Source organism: Macrobrachium rosenbergii, chromosome 23, assembly GCF_040412425.1.
Source record: "Macrobrachium rosenbergii isolate ZJJX-2024 chromosome 23, ASM4041242v1, whole genome shotgun sequence".
NCBI lineage: Eukaryota > Metazoa > Arthropoda > Malacostraca > Decapoda > Palaemonidae > Macrobrachium > Macrobrachium rosenbergii.
Genome location: NC_089763.1, coordinates 26783495 through 26790994, shown reverse-complemented (window position 1 = coordinate 26790994; position 7500 = coordinate 26783495). Strand labels below are relative to the sequence as shown.

At 34.1% G+C, this 7500-nt stretch overlaps 1 protein-coding gene across 1 annotated transcript in view; it reads left to right on the top strand.

Moving 5' to 3' along the window:
• LOC136851403 (uncharacterized) overlaps positions 1 to 7500 on the top strand; it is a 149337-nt gene that overhangs the window by 19668 nt on the left and 122169 nt on the right. Inside the window, exon 2 of the mRNA XM_067125481.1 lies at positions 6717 to 6775. The gene's annotated coding sequence lies outside the window, so the exon portion shown is untranslated. The remainder of the gene's footprint in view (positions 1 to 6716; positions 6776 to 7500) is intronic.

Below are 7500 nucleotides of genomic sequence, written 5' to 3'. Positions count from 1 at the left end.
AATAATAAAGAAACGAAAGCCAAAATAAATGAATAAATGAAAACAATACGAAATAAAAGAATAATACAGAAAAACTGAGTCCTGTTCTGACTTAGGAATTATGGTAATAATTAAAACAATTGAAATGTGCGCCCACGTAACAAAAGCAAAAATAAATGGATAAATAAAAAGTCTAAAATAACATAAGGGAGGTGATATGTCCATTCGTACCTCGTCTTATCAATGAAGTAAAAAAAAAAAAAATAAAAGAATGATGATTGTGAAAAAAAATGAAATGTAAACTCACTAACAAAAGCAAAAAATAAATGAGTGAATTGAATATATATATATATATATATATATATATATATATATATATATATATATATTTATTATTTTTTTTTATATTGGAATAGAATCGGTTCGTCTTGCAACTGACCACTTTCTTTTTATTCAGTATTTACCGCCACTTCCCTTTTTTTTCAGGTCCCCGTAGGGGAAGCTTTGCCGTCAGTGTACCTCCCGCGGTGCACTGTTGAGTTCGTGGCAGCGTCCCTTCGGCTCTTAGCTGCAACCCCTTTGATTCCTTTTACTGTACCTCCGTTCATATTCTCTTTCTTCCATCTTACTTTCCTCAGTCCTCTCCTAACGATTGTTGCATAGTGCAACTGCGAGGTTTTCCTCCTGTTACACCTGTCAAACCTTTTTGCTCTCAGTCTCCTTTTCAGCGCTGAATGACCTCGCAGGTCCCAGCGCTTTGCCTTTGGCCTAAATCTTACATTCCATTTCCAATTCTCTTTTTAGTTTTCTGTAGAAAAAACTATTGTGCCGGCTTTGTCTGTCCGTCCGCACTTTATTCTGTTCGTACTTTTTTCTGTCCGCCCTCAGATCTTAAAAACTACTGAGGCTAGAGGGCTGCAAATTGGTATGTTGATCATCCACCCTCCAATCATTAAACATACCAAATTGCAGCCCTCTAGCCTCAGTAGTTTTGATTTTATTTAAGGTTAAAGTTAGCCATAATCGTGCTTCTGGCAGCGATATAGGATAGGCCACCACCGGGCCCAGGTTAAAGTTTTATTGGCAGCGGCTCGTACAGCATTATACCGAGACCACCGAACGATAGATCTGTTTTCAGTGGCCTTGATTATAAGCTGTACAGAAAACTCGATTGCGCCGAAGAAACTTCGGCGCATTTTGTACTTGTTCCAGATTATCTCGAGGCTTTTAAGGTGCAGTTTGGTAAACTTTTCAAACCATCGCGGCTCTCCTTTCATGCTACGGGAATTGTTTACACGATCCGCCCACGCTGGGCTTGATGGCGTTCAGAGTAAATATCCGGAATCCTTTGTGAGTTCTTTCGCTGCTCATAAAAGCAGAGAAGAAGAAGAACTGGAGAGAGAGATTCTCTCTCTCTCTCTCTCTCTCTCTCTCTCTCTCTCTCTCTCTCTCTCTCTTTTCCTCACACACAAAGGTCCGAGATGTTTCATACACGTCTCAGCATCTCGTGTAAAGGGAAAAAATCATTGTTTTCGTCTGAAAGTTGTTATCCGGTGGTATGCCATTGCGAGTAATATTGAGTTCGCTGCATTCTTCTTACTTCGTGTCATTTTCTGACTTGTTTTTGATTGAGAAATTGTATTTAATAAATATGCACTTTACGTTCATGAAAAATATTGGTTTTTCTTCATATAATTTCTGGAGTCTTTTTGATTATGAAATAAGAAAATAGTAAAATGATATGTGTTGGGTTCCCTGTATTTTCGTGACCTCGTATAATTCTTTTTCTTTTTTTATTATATACATAGAGAGTAAAATGAAATGTCTAAAGCTCGCTGTATTTTTCTCACTTCGTATCATTTTCTGATTTATTTTTATGGAGAAATATAAAAATTGTAAAATGATGTGTGTTGAGTTCGCTGCATTTTTTTTTTTTACTTCGTGTAACTTTCTGACTTTTTTTTTTATTTAGAAGTATGAATATATGGTACTATGGTAAAATGATGTGCTGGAAATTATAGTAAAAATATATTCTTCGTTCAGTAATTGATACAAATTTCTGACTTCCAAATAGTAACATGGTATGCTTGGAAATAGTAATAAATAAATAAATAAATAAATAAATAAATAAATATATATATATATATATATATATATATATATATATATATATATATATATATATATATATATATAAATATATTATATACATATATATAATTATATGCATATATATATAATTATTTATATATATACATAAATATATATATATATATATATATATATATATATATATATATATATATATATATATATATATATATATATTCATATTCTTTATGTTCGTGAAAAATATTGGCGCTGTATTCATTCAGCAAAAACATTAATAAACGAACACAGAAATTCACTTTACTGTCACAACAGCGTTTCAGTGAAAAAGAATCGAGAGTCTGTGATTCCATTGTTGTTTTACGAAGCGTGCATCCAAAAATAGACGTAAACATATATTCATTCGAAAGCTTCAGAGTAAAGCGTTTTCGTTTGACTCCGGAGGAAAATTGCTCTTTTGTGTTTAATAAGATTTCCACGAAACAATCACCGGAATCTTTCGTTCTGTTGAAGCGTTGATGGAAAATGCCTTAATATGTTTATGGAAATGAAACGGACAATTTTGTTTACCGTTTACAGGAATATTAAGAGACTTTCCAGAAGGATTTCAGTGCTCAGTGGAAGATTGTCCGATAAATGATTATATACCTTCGTAGATTTTACTGTATCTCCTTTCATGTTCTCTTTCTTCCATCTTACTTTCCACCCTCTCCTGGCAATTGATTCATAGTGCAACTGCGAGGTTTTCCCCCTGTTACACCTTTCGAACCATTTACCGTCAATTTCCGTTTCAGCGCTGAATGACCTCATAGGTCCCAGTGCTTTTGGCTTAAATTCTATACTCGGTTCAATTCAGTTCGTATACCTTTGTAAAGGATAGTGATTTTTCGATGAATTCTGCCAGATTTTGACAGTTGTTATTCTTGTAATCAGAATTTAATTTTCTCTTATTGATTATTATTACGGCGTGCCTAACGTACCTTCAAAACGAATATTCAGCAATCGTCTACTGAACCAAAAGTGGCCTCAACCATATTTTCTTCCCTCCATACAATTTACTTAGTCATAAAGGATGCTTCTCCCTCTTTGAAGCCGAATAGAATGCATTTTAATACGTGGTTTTAATGAGTCTTTAATGGCAATTTGATATATTTTTCCCCAATTTTTTTAGTTTTCTGTAAAAGAAAAATATTGTGCCGGCTTTGTCTGTCCGTCTCCACTTTATTCTGTCCACACTTTTTTCTGTCTGCACTTTATTCTGTCCGCACTTTTTTCTGTCTGCACTATTCTGTCCGCCCTCAGAACCTAAAAACTACTGAGTCTAGAGGGCTGGAAATTGGCATGTTGGTCATCCACCCTCCAATCATCAAACATACCAAATCGCAACCCTCTAGCCTCAGTTGTTTTTATTTTTATTTGAGGTTAAAGTTATCCATAATAGACCTTTTGTCAACGATATAAGATATGCCACCACCGGGCTGTGGTTAAAGTTTCATAGGGCGCGGCTCTTACATCATTATTCCGAGACCACCGCAAGATAGATCTATTTTCGGTGGCCTTGAGTACGCTGTAGCGGCTGTACAGAAAACGCGATTGCGCCGAAGAAACTTCTGCGCATGTCTTCCTTTTTTTGAGGGGTGGGGTTCATTACAACAAAATTACCTTTTTACTTTTTGATTCGAAATTCGAAAATGGAACGGAAATGTCTTTTAGGAGAAGATGACTTCGTAATGCGACTGGTTCGTGATCAAAGAGATAGAGATAAAAGGAATATCAAATAAATCTGTCGAACAGGAGAGGCACATTTTCCGAGAGAGAGAGAGAGAGAGAGAGAGAGAGAGAGAGAGAGAGAGAGATAGATATATAGAGAGAGAGAGAGATGGATGTCGGACGTAAAATAGAATAGTAGCGATATGTAAAGTGGCATGAATTTCTAAAAAGAATTATTTGAGAGAGAGAGAGAGAGAGAGAGAGAGAGAGAGAGAGAGAGAGAGAGAGAGGCAGCCATATTCTACATGTTTTGCTCTTCGGAAATCGTAAATACAGGTACGACCTTGCATCACTTTGCTATGAAAGATTACACCTGTAATATTTACACCTGCAATAATTTGGTCACATGTTCCGTCGTCAGTTTACAGATACCTGTCAGTCATGTTCAAGGTGCAACTGCGAGGTTTTCCTCCTGTTACAGCTTTTGAACCGTTTTCACTCTCAATTTCCCTTTCAGCCCTGAATGACCTCGTAGGTCCCAGCGCTTGGCCTTTGGCCTAAATTTTATATTCCATTCACTCATTTATTTTTCCTCTTCATTTATATTTCCTTTATATATATGTGTGATGTATTTATTCTACTTGCGAAAGAAAATTCATAGGGTTGAAGAATTAAGGCAAAGTCCAATCATTATGTGTTTGGTTCATTTTTAGTTTTCTGTAAAAGATAACTATTGTGCCGGCTTTGTCTGTCTGTCCGCCCTTTTTCTGTCCGCACTTTTTCTGTCCGCACTTTTTCTGTCCGCACTTTTTTTCTGTCCGCATTTTTTTCTGTCCGCACTTTTTCAGTCCGGCCGCAGATCTTTAAATATTACTGAGGCTAAAGGACTGCAAATTGGTATGTTGATCATCCACCCTACAATCATCAGACATACTAAATTGCAGTCCTCTAGCCTCAGCAGTTTTTATTTCGTTTAAGGTTAAGATTAGCCATAATCGTGCGTCTGGCAACAATATAGGCTAGGCCACCACCGGGCCGTAGTAAAAGTTTCATGGACCGCGGCTCATACAGCATTATACCGAGATCACCGGAAGATAGATCTATTTCCGGTGGCCTTGATTATACGCTGTACAGAAACCCTCGATTGCGCCGAAGGGTATTCAGTTAGAATAAAACTGTGTTTTTTTTTACCTGGTCCAAGGGCATTCAGTAAGAATAAAACTGTTTTTTTTACCTGGCCCAAGGGCATTCAGTTAGAATAAAACTTTTTTTTTTTACCGGGTCCAAGGGCATTTACTTAGAATAAAACTGTTTTTTTTTTTTTTACCGCGTCCAAGGGCATTCAGTTAGAATAAAATCGTTGGTGTTTTTTATAAAGAAGCTAACGTATATAATGAAACACAAAGGTTTTAAAAATAATTTTTTTCAGTACCAGGCTTAGTTTATATTTTTTATCAGCATAGTCGGATAAAATATCTAAACAGGATAGAAGAAACATTCGAGTGTTTTCTTTTTTTAAAGTAAATTCACATTTCATACTTTAAAGTAGAATATAATATTTAAACCTAAAGACAACTGCGTTGGAGAAACGTCGGAGATTCTGAAAAAAAAAAAAAAATTCAGTTGCTTCTTTCTGTGCTTGCCTCAGGCATGAAGTGGGTGAAGATGTGTGTCTTCTTTAAATGTTCATGTTGCAAAAGAATAGAGTTGCTAGATCTCATTTCTTCCTTAAGTGATAAATTTATTTGTATCATTGACATATATTTCAGCAGACACGCACAGATATATATATATATATATATATATATATATATATATATATATATATATATATATATGTGTGTGTGTGTGTGTGTGTGTGTGTGTGTATATATATACATATGTAGGCTATATATATGTACATATACATACATACATATATACATACATATATATATATATATATATATATATATATATATATATATATATATATATATATATATATATATATATACATATGCATGTGTATGTATATATGTATGTACAATTATGTATAGTACCCAGTGCTTCTCCTTTGCCGTGAATTTTACATTCCAATTCCAACGCAGTATGTAAATTTAAAGATTCCGATTTCTGAATACAGATAAAATATTGGTTAATATCTTTATTAAACTTCATAAAAGATGCTAACCCTTCTGTCTCTCTCTCTCTCTCTCTCTCTCTCTCTCTCTCTCTCTCTCTCTCAAGTAACGTCCCGATAAAACTTGGCAATTCTCTACATGCTGTTATGCCGTTTCACCCCTTATTTAATTCCAATTACTTATTCTTTTTAGCGTTTCAGAAAACGGAGAGAAAAGGGTTGATAGTTTTGCAACTTCTTCGCAGTTAATTACCTTTTAATTCTTCCTTTTCTATTTCTTTTTCGCTGTTTTGTCCCTGGATGTTGGATGTTGGTTTGCTCTCTCTCTCTCTCTCTCTCTCTCTCTCTCTCTCTCTCTCTCTCTCTCTCTCTCTCTCTCTCTCTCTCTCTTTTGCACACACACACAAGTATTGGGCATTGGACAAATGCTGTCTTCAAGTGTTAATGCCATATGCACATTAGTATTGACGGAGTATATATATATGTATATATATGTATAAATATGAATATATATATATAAATATTATATATATAAAACATATATAATATATATAATATATATAATATATATAATATATAAATATATATATATATATATATATATATATATATATATATATATATATGTATATACATATACACACATACATACATATATACATACATGCATGCACGATTATGTGTTCATAATGTTCTCATGCGTACTTCAGTCATCCACGTCTTTCTGTTTCCATGTTTCCATGTCCACCTCCGCCCTTCGCCATCAAATTTAATTATGTATTCTTCTCCTTTCCAGGTAAGGTCGTTCTGATGAGCAATGGTTCGCGTTCTCCGACACGGAAACGATTAGTGGCGGTGAGTAATTGGCGTATTTTTATTTTTACGTTAATCAGTTTCGTCGAGCAATAATTGTTTAGCATTTTTTTTTTTTTGTTGAGCAGTAATTTTTTAGCATTTCTTTTCGTTAATCAGCTTCTTCGAGCAATAATTGTTTAGCTTTTTTTCGTTAATCAGTTTGGTCGAGCAATAATTGTTTAGCTTTTTTTTCGTTAATCAGTTTCGTCGAGCAATAATTGTTTAGCATTTTTTTCGTTAATCAGTTTCTTCAAGTAATAAATTTTTAGCGTTGTTTTTTCGTTAATCAGTTTCGTCAAGCAATAATTGTTCAGCATTTTTTCCGTTAATCAGTTTCGTTGAGCAGTAATTGTTTGGCATTTTTTTCGTTAATCAGTTTCGTCTAGCAATAATTGTTTAGCCTTTTTTTTCGTTAATCAGTTTCATTGAGCAGCAATTGTTCAGCATTTTTTCGTTAATCAGTTTCGTCGAGCGATAATTGTTTAGCATTTTTTTTGTTAATCAGTTTCGTCGAGCAATAATTTTTTTAGCATTGTTTTTTCCTTAATCAGTTTCGTCGAGCAATAATTGTTTATCATTTTTTTTGTTAATCATTTTCAACGAGCAATAATTGTTCAGCATTTTCTTTTTGTCTTTTTGTTAATCAGTTCGTCGAGTAATAATTGTTTAGCAATAATTGTTTTTTCCCCGGTCAGTGATTCATATCTATTTCAACTACGATTGTA